The sequence below is a fragment of the Petromyzon marinus genome, unplaced genomic scaffold, assembly GCF_048934315.1.
Source record: "Petromyzon marinus isolate PM22_M1 ecotype Great Lakes invasive population unplaced genomic scaffold, UKy_Petmar_22M1.pri1.0 PM_G_Scaffold_176, whole genome shotgun sequence".
Taxonomy (NCBI): Eukaryota; Metazoa; Chordata; class Hyperoartia; order Petromyzontiformes; family Petromyzontidae; genus Petromyzon; species Petromyzon marinus.
This window is the reverse complement of record NW_027422735.1, coordinates 152300-167995: the sequence shown is the minus strand read 5'-3', so window position 1 is coordinate 167995 and position 15696 is coordinate 152300. Positions and strand designations below refer to the sequence as shown.

General features: G+C 46.7%; 1 pseudogene; it reads right to left on the bottom strand.

The window, feature by feature from the left end:
• Positions 1-11255: 11255 nt before the first annotated feature.
• LOC142911267 (putative RNA-binding protein 46 pseudogene) overlaps positions 11256-15696 on the bottom strand; it is a 46985-nt pseudogene continuing 42544 nt past the window's right edge.

Sequence of the window (15696 nt, the reverse complement as noted above, 5' to 3'; positions counted from 1 at the left end):
AAACGTCGTGATTTTTTTGTTATTTTATTTTCACCTATGTGACTTTACCCAATAGAACCATATGGATCCTAGCAGTCACGAAAGCTTTAAATCTAGAAATGAATAAATTTGTAGATCTGAATTGCTTCATGAACAAATCTCTGATAAAAGCCCGTGGGTTTGCAAAGAACCTTGGTATCGGAGAAAATTATATCGTGATCCCCCACAGCGTTTTAACAGTGATCAGCCACGGCAGAAGAATTCGTTTTGCCGTGTTTCAAATCTGATTTGTGCTCGCGAATTCGGTCAGAGACATGTCGCTTTGTCTCACCGATATAGCAATCACCGCAGGTACAACTCAATTTGTAAACTGTGTGTACACTGTGTGTACACTGTGTATATACTGTGTGTGTACATTGTGTGTGTGCACACTGTGTGTGTACTGTGTGTACACTGTGTGTGCACACTGTGTGTATGTGTAGACTGTAGAGGAATAAAATGGGGACGTGACGTCATGTGTGCCATCCAGTGCGATGACGTCACGGAACGTGGCGTCACGCGTGCTGGGCGGCTCGATGACGTCACGTCTCCTCTAGTATTTAAGGGGGACCCCCGTGACGAAGGCGGGGTCACCGTGGGAACGGGTGGAGTGAGAAGGGTGGAGAGGGAACCAGGGGTAGAGAGGGATCGACGAGAGTCAGAAGTGAAGCCGGTGGTAGCCGTAGGAGGCGCCGCTCTTCCCGGTCGGTGGGGTTGACAAGTTCCCCCATCCGACTCGAGGGAGAGAGACCGGAGCTAGCCGGGCTGGACCAGGACTTAGTGTGGGACCCCTAACCCCTGGGAGTTTGCCACACCCTTTGTGCTATTGTGATACACTTAATAAACATTTGGCGAAAGCCCTTACCTTCAAGCCGTCTCCGAGTCGTCGTCGGGAACTCCTCAACAATTGTAACGATACGCCCAGGAGGAGGTCGTACGTCAAGTAGGTTCATAAGCTATCCGCGATCGTTAATGGAAAGTTTGAGTCTCATCTGGTTAAGTACTCAGTGACCTCCCGTAAAAAAAAGCATTACTTTGAGTCATTCTCAATCCGCTGCTGGATAAAGGCCTCCCCATACCGTGCTAGTCGTAACATTTTCTTGACTGTACTTCCAAAACTATAGTATAAACTAAAATTATTTTATGTTGCCAAATGAGGTCCACTGACCTGTATAGCTCTTTTGTCAGAAGCGACCTGGCCACAAATGATAGCTCAAACGAATTGGCTTATATTTCGATTTGAATCTTTCGTGACTGCAAGGATTCATCTTCTTTGGTTCTTTTGGTAAAGTCACGTAGAATGAGAATAAAATAATACAATAACACAATAAGCTCTGTCGTCCCGACAGTTCTGTACCTTTCACCTGAAGAAGGCCGCTTGCGTTGTGGCCGAAACGTCGTGAGAATTTTATTTGTGTTATTTTATTATTTATTCTCATTCTACATGGTGACTTTACCGAAAGAACCAAAAAAGATGAATTGGCTTATCACGTGGAAATTTAAAGCAGCCGAGCACTCTAAAGGCGCGTTTATAAATGTGGAGGGAACAAAACCGTGGGGCCTAGAGAAAAATCCACGCGCCCACGGGGAGAAACACTCAGACACCTCCTGTATACCAGGGCGAGGTAGTTAACAACTCACCATCGCGAGATATTAACTACCTGGTGGAGGACCTGGACCCGTTCAGGCCTCACTAGCTCCTGATGTTAGATGCTGTTAAGAATCAGACCCAGGTCACCAGGTTTAGCCCGCAGTGTAACAAGCACTCCTGCCACCGCTCCTCCCCAGACACACATTGAATTAACGACCATATTCCAATATTGGGTAATACGACGATGCATCTTGGTCTGAAGAGTTATTTCGAGAGAACGTCCGTGCCTCTTGCCGTGGTGGGTAACGATGCTGGGTGGAATATCTCACGGTGCTCCTTGCGTGTTGTACGTAACTCGCGTCGGTGCGCGCCGCATGATGGATTTTTATCCGTCACTGATCTTGAAGAGGCACAGAGCGTCCGCCCTCAGTAAGTCATGGCGATGCATCACATACGTGCACCTTCGTCGTAATGGCATGGGGCGGGTCCAGTGGTGGCGCTCGGCACAGCGGAGCAAAAGCTCAGGGGCCCCGAGAAGCTAAAGAGGGCCCGAGATTCATGAACAATAAAACTCATAGTGCCAACCTACATAAGAAACATCAATCTGTCGTTAAACCCGCCACCACCAGACACAGCCGACTGGTAAGATTTGTCACATATTCTTGGTTCTTTCGGTAAAGTCATCACGTTGAAGGGAAACAATAAAATAATAAAACAATAAAATTCTCACGTTTCGACTGCAACACAAGCAGTCGAAACGTCGTGAGAATTTTATTGTTTTATATATATTTTATTATTTTATTGTTTCCCTTCAACGTGACTTTACCGAAAGAACAAAGAATATGAATCACTGCAGTCACGAAAGCTTTAAATCAAGATTTGTCACGTAAACAAAACGTGCCAATTAGTTACTATTTGAGCACACCGATGTGTTGGAGAATCATCCCACAACACTTGCAATTCGGGTACGACGTTTCGCTGGCGATTACAACAGCCAGCTTCATCAGGCGCCAGCCGAAATTGTGACGTGCTCCTCCTGTTCCGGTCTTAATCAGAGGGAGTAAAGGGGATGTCATCACGCTGGGCCTATCAGGTGCGAGGACGAGAGAGGGGGGGGGGGAGTTAATGTAGTCATGTACCGTTACAACGCATCGTTTTAATCGAATATGCAATTTCGACTTGTAGCACCTCGATGCATTCGCTCGCTCTCAAAGAGAGAGAACGACTCAGAGGCACGAGGGGGTAACCACAGGCAAGCGGGGAGGCAGAGAGGCCACAAGGTTCCATTTTAGTTCATTAGTTCCATTTATTTGGTATAGCCCTGTGAGCCATTCGGGTGCAGCCTCAACAAACAAAAAACATGAACAAGAAAACATCTTAAAGTGACTTTGTGTGACTGTGCAAACAGAAAATCTAGGAATAAAACATCAAAATATTCCTGAAATAGCACCGTACACCAACGCTGTGTGCAAACATCCCAGTGGGATGCAAGTCAAATAACAACAATAACAACCACAAGACAACTAAGATTTAGGCCATCAGTCTAACTCCATACTACAATAAACAAAAACATGGCCAAAACAAAAAAAAACGTTTTCGAAATCACCAAAATGAAAGCCATAAATGCAATGTAACAGTGATCACAGGTAAGTCGGCACCAACGATTTCTGGAGCTCTGCGGTCCCCTGCATATTAAGGTGTGTTAAACTAACGCGGAGTGGTGCAGAGAAGATCGGCTGAACATTCTAATCCTCATAAAAAAACACGACGACGTATTTTAAATACAAAGCTGCGTAATTGACGTCCAAGGCGGATTGCGAGCACGCACGCGGGTGAAGGGACTTCAGTGCTTATCAAAGGTCACTTTCTTGATGATCCCCAGGTAACGCTAAGAGGTCACACAGCAGGTTGCCCACGCTCCAGCAGACTCCCCTCTCTCTCTCTCTTATCCCCTTTCTGCACCCCCTACTTCTGCTCCACCCCCCCCCATCTCCACTCACCAAATCCCCTCCTCCTCTCTTCTTCCAACTGTCCTACCCTTACCCTGTACAGTTTCCTCTCCTTGCCCTTTAATCGTTGTCTCAGGGCTATTGACTGGCGCTCCCCCCCCCCCCCCCCCCCCGAAGTCTGATCAGAGTGGGCTCAGGAAGGTGCCCCTCTATCTCCCCTACACACAAACTGGGTCCCCCTCGTGGGGGTTGACCCCCCCCCCCCCCACCAACAACGCATGGATCGGACGAATCCACCAGGACACCGGAACTAGCGGCAGTCACAGCGTTTGGACGTATTGGCGGCACGCCGGTGCAGCGTGCCACACCGGACCTCACAAAACAGTCTGATGATGGCGCTCTTGCCCCTTGAGGGAGCCGCAGGACTCTCGGTCAGAAGCTGCACTCAGATGCAGCAGCCACTTTCCCCGATCGAACGTGACACCACGATTTAAAGCTTTCGTGACTGCGGTGATTCATATTGTTGGTTCTTTCGGTAAAGTCACGTTGAAGGGAAAACAATGAAATAATAAAAAATATTTAAAACAATAAAATTTTCACGACGTTTCGACTGCAGCACAAGCAGTCATCATCAGGTGTGAAAACCAATGGCAAGAACACCTGATGACTGCTTGTGTTGCAGTCGAAACGTCATGAGAATTTTATTGTTTCATATATATTTTATGATTTTATTGTTTTTCCCCTCAACGTGACTTTACCGAAAGAACCAACAATATGTGACACCACGAGTCGCAATCTTTTTGATTCCGTAAACGAGTCGAGGAACCGTCCGACCAAGTCTCGGGCACAAGGAGTCAAAATCTGCCATTTGGAACGTGAAGCAGTCAATCATCATCATCATCAGGCCGGGTGCTGTACGGCAACAGACTGTGAAGCGTCGTGTTCAGCTGCTCACGTAAACATTCGTCTTTCGACCGCTTTGAGGCACCCGCAATACTTTACGACCGGGTGTTGCGCATCGTAGGAAAATTAATAATTATTGCGAAATTTGAACTTTTTCTTATACCGCACACGACCGATGTACCGCCAATGCTTTCATTTGCTGCTATTCCGGCTGTTGTAGTGGACGCTCTCCTCACCAACCCGCTGAGACAGGTAAGGGTACCAGTCCGTTTACTCCGCCTCCATCACACACAGCTCCCTCCTTCATCCACAGCTCTCTCCTCTCGTCCCTCCTCTGACGTGCCCTCTTATCCCCGCGCTCCCTCTCCCATATCCCTCTCCTTCCCTGTCACATCATCTCCAGCAACCAATCACATCTCGTCACACTTCATCTCCAGCCACCAATCCGCTTGCTCCACACCGCGGGGTTCCTCCGCCGTCAACTCGGCTCAGGGATTGACGTGGGCGTGTCGGGGCTGGGGACTTCCGATGCTGTGGAGACCGCCTTTGTCTCCCCAGTGACGATGTTTACACACCGCACCAGGTACTCATTTGAGGCTGAGTCGACCTAGGGGAGGCCCAGGACCGGTTCAGATCACCCTCACTGGTGTTGGCCGTGGGCTTAATACCTTGCAATAAGTGTCTATTAGGTGTTTGAACGGTTTAACGCCTGCATTTGTGCCATTCGATACCTTATTCACCTTCGATTAGCATGTTTGGCTACGTACGGTTTGAAAGAAGTGTTAGTCAAACAGAATGTGAATTTGCGTGCGCGTGTTTAAACGTATCTTTGTATGAGCGGTAGGGCAGCGGTTAGCGCTACGCTGCGCTACGAACCCGGAGACCCGGGATCGTTTCCCGCTCACGGCCAACACCGCCAGTGACGATTATCTGAACCGGTCCTGGGCCTTCCCTAGGTCGACTCAGCCTAAAAATTAGTACTTCGTTTGATGTGAGCATCCCCACTCGGGATACAAAGGCGGCTGGGCGCAGTGCTGGCTACCCACCCCCCTCGTGTGCCGTGCCAGCCTTCATAGGTGCTCGCTAACAGCACTTGCCCCTAGAGTCTGTTAATGCTCTACCGGGGATCTTTGTTCTTGTTGTTGTGTACGAGTGGGGAGCGGTAATTTAGTGGCTATCGCACTGCACTCCGTAACCCGGTGACCCAAATTGGATTCCTGCTCATGACACACAACAGTGGCAGATATTTAAACCAGTCCTGGGTTTTCCCTACATCGATGTAGTCTTGAATGACTTCCTAGTGTGGTGTGCAAATATCAGGGGAGACAAAGGCGGCCCGGTGCGGTGTTGGCCACCCTCCCCCTCGAGTGCCGTGCGTGCCGGCGTTGATAGGAGCTCACCAACAGCACTTGCCCCAGCAGTCTGTTGAAGGCTGTACGGAGGCTCTTTGTGTGTGTGTGAGTGTGTGAGTACCTGGTACAGTGTGTAAACATTGCCACTAGGGAGACAAAGGCGGTCGGGCGTGGTGCTGGCCACCCACCACCTCGTGTACCGTTCTGGCCTTCATAGGTGCTCGCTAACAGCACTTGCTCCTACAGTCTGTTAAGGCTATATGGGGGATCTTTGTCTTTGTGTGAGTGCAAAAAGATCAGGCAACATGACTGGCAGAGAAAATTGCTTGAGATTATTTTAAAAGCATGGGTTTAGAAAAGTTAACAAAGCATGTCTCTATTATGTGCATTACCATTGAAGGGTGCATTGGGTTCAAAACCATCCGTATAGCCTCAAATCTGCATTAATGCCAATTTGTCTCCGTATCTGGTAAGATCATAGTATTACAGGTGGTCCTCTCACGCGCTAACCCAGACTGATGTGAGTGCACGATCTCTGTATTAGTTTTTTTATTGTCCTTAACTCAAATCAAACAATATGCAGTTCAGGTCAAATAAGACATTCCTTTTTAACGCTTTCCAACCAAGGTTGAGATGTTCATGCATTAGCTCTGTTCGTTCATATCTGCCCATCTGTCTGTTGCATGGCATTTCGATAACCCTCTTAAAGATGTATGGACTGATGCTGTACATAAAGATGTGGAGCTGAGTGGACTTGCCGATGACCGGTACCAGCGGTGTCAAGATCGGCCTCTGTGGAGGAGGCTCGTGAAGCACGCTGCTGGGCAGTTGGAGGCAGTCGCCCTCCAGTAACAACGGAGGGCGGATGAGCGACGCTCACGACAACGAGCGGAGCGTCTACCACACCAAGTCGGTGCAGTGGTGCCTGTCAGTCATCTTATTGAGCACATGGCAACTTGGGTCTGTCCTGTGAGCTGGCAGAGAGCCTTCGACATATCACGTGGCCTGAACACGTAAGACAAAACTATAATTCGTGTTGTAGAGAATGTACCTCCTCCTATACGTGTAACTTTCAAGTGGTATGCCTTGTAACTGATGAATGATCCGAGCGTGCTCCCTATTTCAAAGACAATGCGTTGCTCAAGATGCTTCGTGGAACACAAAAACACCGTTTGACCTGTATCACAAGAACAACGGGTCTCACCTGAGTTCTCTGTACAGGTTACTTTCAAACACACGCACACTTTGTCCTAACATCACTTATTCAATGTTTGACCCTTACAAATCAAATGTTACAAGTATGCACAAAATCAAATAAGTATTCATTCTAAATTATTGACAGGCATATTAACAAAATTTGATTACTGCAGTTAAATATACTGCATCACGTTACATCGTATTAACAAGAAGCTTTTAAAAAAAAGTTGCACAGTCTGCTTCAGTGTATGTAAACCATTATTGTGTCATTCAAAACGAGTAGGCCATTGCATGCTGGCGTCTGAGTGAAAATGTAGCAAATTCTAAACATTACCTACAAACTACACAACTGAGATGACGCATCAATCATCGCCCCCTACTGACAGGCTCTTGTCCACATGCAGGCCGGTGCAGGGCCACCACCTTGTGCCACACAGGGGCAGCTACTACTTGGGGTTGCTCTTCGAGTGTTTCAGGCGAGGTACGACACAAAACTCCGAGTTGCTGAGGCGATTAAGCAAGCACCGTGTAAATGCAATTATTATAACAGTGAATGCTTGGGAGCTTATTGGCTCTTGCTCCTGGTTAGAGATCTACCCAACCCATGGGCCCACAAAGTGTTCAACTTAACATTCTTGTCATTAAAGGCCTGTGACAAAGGTGCATTTATTGTAGCGACATCGTCTCTGGCTTACACAACTACCGGGTCTCCACTTGACTTTGGTTTGTCTCGGAGGAAGTCCACCCACACCTCCACTTCCACAAACTGCTGGGAGTTTCCTCGCTCTGCCTCACAGTCAGAATTCTCTTCCTGCTTCACGTTGCCTCCATTGATGTGAAGGTCCCATTTTGGAGTTGAATCTTCATCTTCACATTTCACCTTCACTTCTTCGCTCTTCACCATCACTTCTTCCCTCTTCACCATCACCTCTTCATATTTCACCTCGATACCTTTAAAAGTGTCCAAGCTGAGATTTTTGTCCGGTTCTTGTTTCATGAGGGATGGGCTTATTGTGGCACTTTGACTTTCACAAGCTGATTTCAGATTCCACTCCTTGCAGATCTTCTGATGCTTCGGTGTTCTCTGGTGTACTTGAAGATTTTATGACTGTGAAAACGCCTTCCCGCAGAGTGCACCTGAAGGGTCTCTCTCCCGTGTGTGTTCTCTGGTGTACTTTAAGATGTGATGACTGTGCAAACATCATCCCACACAGAGTGTACCTCAAGGGTTTCTCTCCTGTGTGTTCTCTGGTGTACCTGAAGATTTGATGAATGTGCAAATGCCTTCCCGCACACACTGCACTTGAAGGGTTTCTCTCCCGTGTGTACTCTGGTGTTTTTTAAGAGCAGATGAATGTGAAAATGCCTTCCTACAAACACTGCACTTGAAGGGTTTCTCTCCCATGTGTGTTCTCTGGTGTTTTTTAAGAGCAGATGACCGTGAAAATGTCTTCCCACAAATACTGCACTTGAAGGGTTTCTCTCCCATGTGTGTTCTCTGGTGTTTTATTAGATGAATCTGGAAATGCCTTCCCATACACTCTGCACTTGAAGGGTTTCTCTCCCGTGTGTGTTCTCTGGTGTTTTTTAAGAGTAGATGAATCTGAAAATGTCTTCCCACACACACTGCACCTGAAGGGTTTCTCTCCCGTGTGTGTTCTCTGGTGTTTTTTAAGAGCAGACGAATCAGAAAATGTCTTCCCACACACACTGCACAAGGGTTTCTCTCCCGTGTGTTCTCTGGTGTGTTTTAAGAGCAGATGACCGTGAAAATGCCTTCACACACACACTGCACTTGAAGGGTTTCTCTCCCGTGTGTGTTCTCTGGTGTGTTTTAAGAGCAGATGACCATGAAAATGTCTTCCCACACACACTGCACCTGAAGGGTTTCTCTCCCGTGTGTGTTCTCCGGTATGTTTTAAGAGTAGATGAATCTGAAAATGTCTTCCCACACACACTGCATTTGAAGGGTTTCTCTCCCGTGTGTGTTCTCTGGTGTGTTTTAAGAGCAAATGAACCTGAAAATGTCTTCCGACACACACTGCACCTGAAGGGTTTCTCTCCCGTGTGTGTTCTCTGGTGTTTTTTAAGAGCAGATGACCGTGAAAATGTCTTCCCACAAATACTGCATTTGAAGGGTTTCTCTCCCGTGTGTGTTCTCTGGTGTTTTATTAGATGAATCTGGAAATGCCTTCCCACACACACTGCACTTGAAGGGTTTCTCTCCCGTGTGTGTTCTCTGGTGTGTTTTAAGAGTAGATGAATCTGAAAAAGTCTTCCCACACACAGTGCATTTGAAGGGTTTCTCTCCCGTGTGTGTTCTCTGGTGTTTTTTAAGAGCAAATGACTGTGAAAATGCCTTTCCACACACACTGCACTTGAAGGGTTTCTCTCCCGTGTGTGTTCTCTGGTGTGTTTTAAGAGCAAATGAATCTGAAAATGTCTTCCCACACACACTGCACTTGAAGGGTTTCTCTCCCGTGTGTGTTCTCTGGTGTCTTTGAAGATGAGATGAATCTGAAAATGCCTTCCCACACACACTGCATTTGAAGGGTTTCTCTCCCGTGTGTGTTCTCTGGTGTGTTTTAAGAGCAGATGAATCTGAAAATGTCTTCCCACACACACTGCACTTGAAGGGTTTCTCTCCCGTGTGTGTTCTCTGGTGAATTTTAAGAGCAGATGACTGTGAAAATGCCTTCCCACACACAGTGCACTTGAAGGGTTTCTCTCCCGTGTGTGTTCTCTGGTGTTTTTTAAGAGTCGATGAATCTGAAAATGCCTTCCCACACACAGTGCACTTGAAGGGTTTCTCTCCCGTGTGTGTTCTCTGGTGTTTTTTAAGAGTCGATGAATCTGAAAATGCCTTGTCACACACAGTGCACTTGAAGGGTTTCTCTCCTGTGCGAGTTCTCTGGTGCTGTGTCCGATTTCCAGTCCAATCCGTGCAGTATGCATGCTGGTCGCATTGTTGACTTGTCGTCCCGGCTTGCTGTGCTGAGTGCATTTGCTCCATCAGACCAGCGTGAGCTGCAGACAGAAAATAAGAATATCCACACAATCTACACGTCAGTATCGAGCCATGGAGGAATGAATATATACAGTCACACGTGACTTACACGTCTATATTCATTCATGTATTCATGACTAGGTGTACTACCCGGCTTCGACCGGGACTTGGATCCACCACGTCCGGCCGCCTTTGTCTCCCCAGTGGCGATGTTCACACCACAGCAGTTACTCGTTTGAGGCTGAGTCTACCTAGGGGAGGCCCAGAAGCTGTTCAAATAATCGTCACCGGTGGTGGCCGTGAGCGGGAATCGAACTCGGGTCGCCGGGTTCATAGCGCGGCGTAGCGCTAACCGCTACACTACAATCCGTTAGGCTTCCACACACACACAGACACACAGACACACACACAGACACACACACACAGATACACACACAGACACACACACAGATACACACACAGACACACACAGACAACGCTAACCGCTACACTACAATGCGTTACTCTTCCACGTGCGAGGGTCACGTGACAGATTTGACGTCACAGCTCACTTGCCGTGCAAAAAATCTATACATTATTGAGCTCCCCTCCCCCCCCCCAATAAAAACTAAAAGTGTATTTGTATAATGTTTGCACGGTGTACAGTCTGGAAAGTACCCACATGGCAAATTTCCAGTTTGTTGTATGTTGGGAAGTACGCTAAACATTTTGAACAGACACACACAATCACAACTTTGCCTTTTATATATATTTGGAGATGCAGTGAAAAACTTTCCCAAAATTCATCACGCGGTTTCAGTTTTTTGATTTTCAGTTTTATTTATTTTGGTTATAGTCCCGTGAGCCATTCGGCTCTTGAATCGGGTGCAACCACAACAAGCAACAAAACAAAAACACGACCAAGAAAAACATCTTACAGTGACTCTGTGTGACTGTGCAAACAGCACTGTCATGGCACGCAATGAGAGGGCAAATGTCATAAATATTCCTGTAAGCCCTCGCATCTTCAACATTAATGTTGCCATCGCAACGTTGTGGGGTTTTTGCTTCATTGTAAAAAAAGAAAAATTATTATCTGTTATTTTATTTTCTATCTACGTGACTTTACCGAAAGAACCCAGAATATGAATTCCTGCAGTCACCAAAGTTTTAAGTCAAAACATTCACACACGTTGACAAAGCCTCACCTTGTGTTGTTGTGGGCAGGTTGCTTCTGATAACAAGAGCGGTATAGCAGCTCAAGCGGGCTTGGCCTGTTAACAAAAGAACGACAATAAAACCTGCGTGAATATTTACAATAAAACAAAGTTACAAAGTGGCGAGCCGGGTGAAGACAAATTAAACTTAAGCGAGATAATTAAAGTGAATGCAATCAGGCGAGGGCAGGAGGCAAGGCCCAGCGTGGCTAGGCCCCGTGTTGTAAAGTTCCAACCTGGACATCGATCCCCATGCTCGCTGCTACTCAACTGACATCCCTACGAGAGAGAGGCTCTACCTTGGTAAACAACAACAACCACAACCACCACCACCACCACAACGATGAGAATTTCTCACCTCGGATTTCAGTGCAAGCGCACACACAGCAGCTTCCTGTTACCTAGCGACAGCAGGAAGTAGTATGACGTCACTTCCCTTCCACGAGCGGCTCTCTAACTGAATAAATTATGTTAATGAGGCCGGCCCAAACTGCGAGGGATGGGAGCGTGAGCGCCGAACCCGTCGCAATAAACTCGCGACGTCTTTAACGGACACATTGTTAATGAGCCACCAGTCACTGGGCGTAACTGTGCCCAAATAAGGATTGCCACTGGAACGATATCGGCAGTGACCCATGCGGAGGGGACGTCTCGCTCAAGAGCGCGGTGGACGTGGGAGGGGTGAATACCTTGGTGACATGACGTCACTAGCGAGGTACACCTCCGCCTGGCGTTTCACGCCGATGAGGTAATGCAGAGTGGTGACGTCACAGAGTTGGAGTTTAAGTTGATTTAGATTCATTTTCCATTGCTCCCTCTCTTGGGTGTGTGAGCTCAGCAACAACGTGGACATTATTGTGTATACACTGTGTGTGTGTACACTGTGTGTGTGTGTACACTGTGTGTGTGTACACTATGTGTATACACTGTGTCACTGTGTGTCACTGTGTGTGTGTCACTGTGTGTCACTGTGTGCGTGTCACTGTGTGTATACACTGTGTGTACCCTGTGTGTGTACACTGTGTATACACTGTATGTACACCGTGTGTACACTGTGTATACACTGTATGTACACCGTGTGTACACTGTGTGTGTGTACACTGTGTATACCCTGTGTGTGTGTACACTGTGTATACCCTGTGTGTGTACACTGTGTATACACTGTGTATACACTATGTGTGTGTGTACACTGTGTGTGTGTACACTGTGTGTGTACAGTGTATGTGTACACTGTGTGTACACTGTGTATAAACTCTGTGTCACTGCGTGTGTGTACACTGTGTGTGTATATATACACTGTGTGTGTACCCTGTGTGTATACACTGTATGTACACTGTGTACACTGTGTGTGTACACTGTGTATACCCTGTGTGTGTACACTGTGTATACACTGTGTGTGTGTACACTATGTGTATACACTGTGTGTGTACACTATGTGTATACACTGTGTGTGTACACTGTGTGTGTACACTGTGTGTGCACTGTGTGTCGCTGTGTGTGTTACTGTGTGTGTGTCACTGTGCCTGGCACAAGCGTCGTGGTGACGTCACCACCACTTAGTGGCGAATGGCGGTTGTTGTTGTGTCACTGTGTCACTGTGCGTCTGTCACTATGTGTGTGTCAGTGTGTGTACACTGTGTGTATGTGTACACTATGTGTGTACACTGTGTGTGTACACTGTGTGTGTGTACACTATGTGTATACACTGTGTGTGTACACTGTGTGTACAGTGTGTGTGTAAACTATGTATATACACTGTGTGTGTGTACACTGTGTGTGTGTACACTGTGTGTGTGTACACTATGTGTGTACAGTGTGTGTGTACACTGTTTGTGTATACTGTGTATACTGTGTGTGCACAGTGTGTTCACTGTGTATACACTGTGTGTGTACACTGTTTGTGTGTACACTGTGTGTACACTGTTTGTGTATGTACACTGTGTGTACACTGTCTACACTTTGTGTGTACACTGTGTATATACTGTGTGTACACTGTGTGTGTGTACACTGTGTGTATACACTGTGTGTACACTGTGTATAAACTGTGTGTGTACATTGTGTATGTACCCTGTTTGTGTCTGCATTGAACTGAACCCCCGGCAAGGCCATCTACTTAATGACGAGAGAAAATTCACACGAAATGTCCTTTTCAATGAAGTCTTCCAGATGTAAATTGATACAAGCTTTTAATGAAGAAATAAAATCATCTAATTCAAAACACAACACAATTCAAAGATGTTTCATTTTAAAACTTCAAAACGGAGCATGGGGTACTTGCGTGAATGCGTCCTTCGTGTGCAAATGTTGTGACTTTCCTGGCCTGAAGGCCGTCAATGTGTTGGACCATTATTGGTGCACAGCGTCTCAACAACAGCAGTGGGGTTTGCTTCAACCGATGGTTACGAACATCCAGACGTGAATCAGCAAGGAGCATTTCTAGTCCCAGTTAGACAAAATCTACGTCAACACGTAAGACAAAACTACAATTCGTGTTGTAGAGAATGTACCTCCTCCTATACGTGTAACTTTCAAGTGGTATGCCTTGTAACTGATGAATGATCCGAGCATGCTTCCTATTTCAAAGAGAATGAGTTGCTGCAGAGGCAGACGCTTCGTGAAACACAAAAGTACCCTTTGACCTGTATCACAAGAACAACGGGTATCGAGTTCTCTGTACAGGTTACTTCCAAAACACACACACACACATTGTCCTAACATCACTTATTCAATGTTTGTTCCTCATACAAAATGTTACACGTACGCACACAATCAGACAAGTATTCATTCTAAATCATTGACGGGCATATTAACATTGGATTACTGCAGCGAAATTGACTGCATCACGTTACATCGTATTAACAAGAAGTTATTTAACAAATACGCACCGTCTGCTTAACAGTGTATGCACAACGTACTATTGTTGCGTCATTCAAAACGAGTAGACCGTTGCATGCTGGCGTCTGGGTCAAAATGTAGCAAATTTAAAACATTACACTACAAAAAATAGATGACGGCGTTTCGATGGCAACACAAGCAATCGTCATCAGGTGGGACAAGCACAGCAGCAAGAAGAAGAAACTGCTGGAGTAGGCGCCTATTACTTCAGCAGTATCTCTTGCTGTGGTTGTCCCACCTGATGACGATTGTTCGTGTTGTGATCTAAACGCCGTGATCTGTTATGTTTCTACCCACGTGGTGACTTTACCGAAAGAACTCAAGAGTGTGGATTCCTGCAGTCACGAAAGCTTCGAATCAAGATTGCCTACAAACTACACAACTGAGATGACGCATCAATCATCGCCCCCTACTGACAGGCTCTTGGTCACATGCAGGCCGGTGCAGGGCCACCACCTTGTGCCACACAGGGGCAGCTGCTACTTGGGGATGCTCCTTCGAGTGTTTCAGACGAGGTACGACACAAAAGTCCGAGTTGCTGAGGCGGTTAAGCAAGCACCGAGTAAATGCAATTATAACATAGTGAATGCTTGGGGGCTTATTGTCTCTCACTCCTGGTTAAAGATCTACCCAATCCACAGGTCCACAAAGACTGGCCGCCCTTACTCTGCAGGTTGAACCTAGGAGCTGAGTGTCCAACTACACATTCCTGTCATTAAAGGCCTGTGACAAAGGTGCATCTATTAGAGCGACATCATCTCAGGCTTACACATCTACCGGGTCTCCACTTGACTTTGTATTGCCTCGGAGGAAGTCCACCCACACCTCCACTTCCACAAACTGCTGGGAGTTGCCTCGCTCTGCCTCACAGTCAGAATTCTCCTCCTGTTTCACGTTGTCTCCATCGATGTGAAGGTCCCATTTTGGAGTTGAATCTTCATCTTCACATTTCACCTTCACTTCTTCACTCTTCACCATCACTTCTTCACATTTCACCTTCACTTCTTCACATTTCAACATCACCTCTTCATATTTCACCTCGATACCTTTAAAAGTGTGCAAGCTGGGATTTTCCTCCGGTTCGTGTTTCATGAGGGATGGGCTTATTGTGGCACTTTCACTTTCACAAGCTGATTTCAGACTCCACTCCTTGTGGATCTTCTGATGCTTGTGCGTTCTCTGGTGTACTTGAAGATTTAATGAATTTGCAAATGCCTTCCCACACACACTGCACTTGAGGGGTTTCTCTCCCATGTGTGTTCTCTGGTGTTTTTTAAGAGCAGATGACCGTGAAAATGCCTTCCCACACACAGTGCACTTGAAGGGTTTCTCTCCCGTGTGTGTTCTCTGGTGTGTTTTAAGAGCAAATGAATCCGAAAATGTCTTCCCACACACACTGCACTTGAAGGGTTTCTCTCCCGTGTGTGTTCTCTGGTGTCTTTGAAGATGAGATGAATCTGAAAATGCCTTCCCACACACACTGCACTTAAAGGCATTCTCTCCCGTGTGTGTTCTCTGGTGTTTTTTAAGAGCAGATGACCATGAAAATGTCTTCCCACACACACTGCACTTGAAGGGTTTCTCTCCC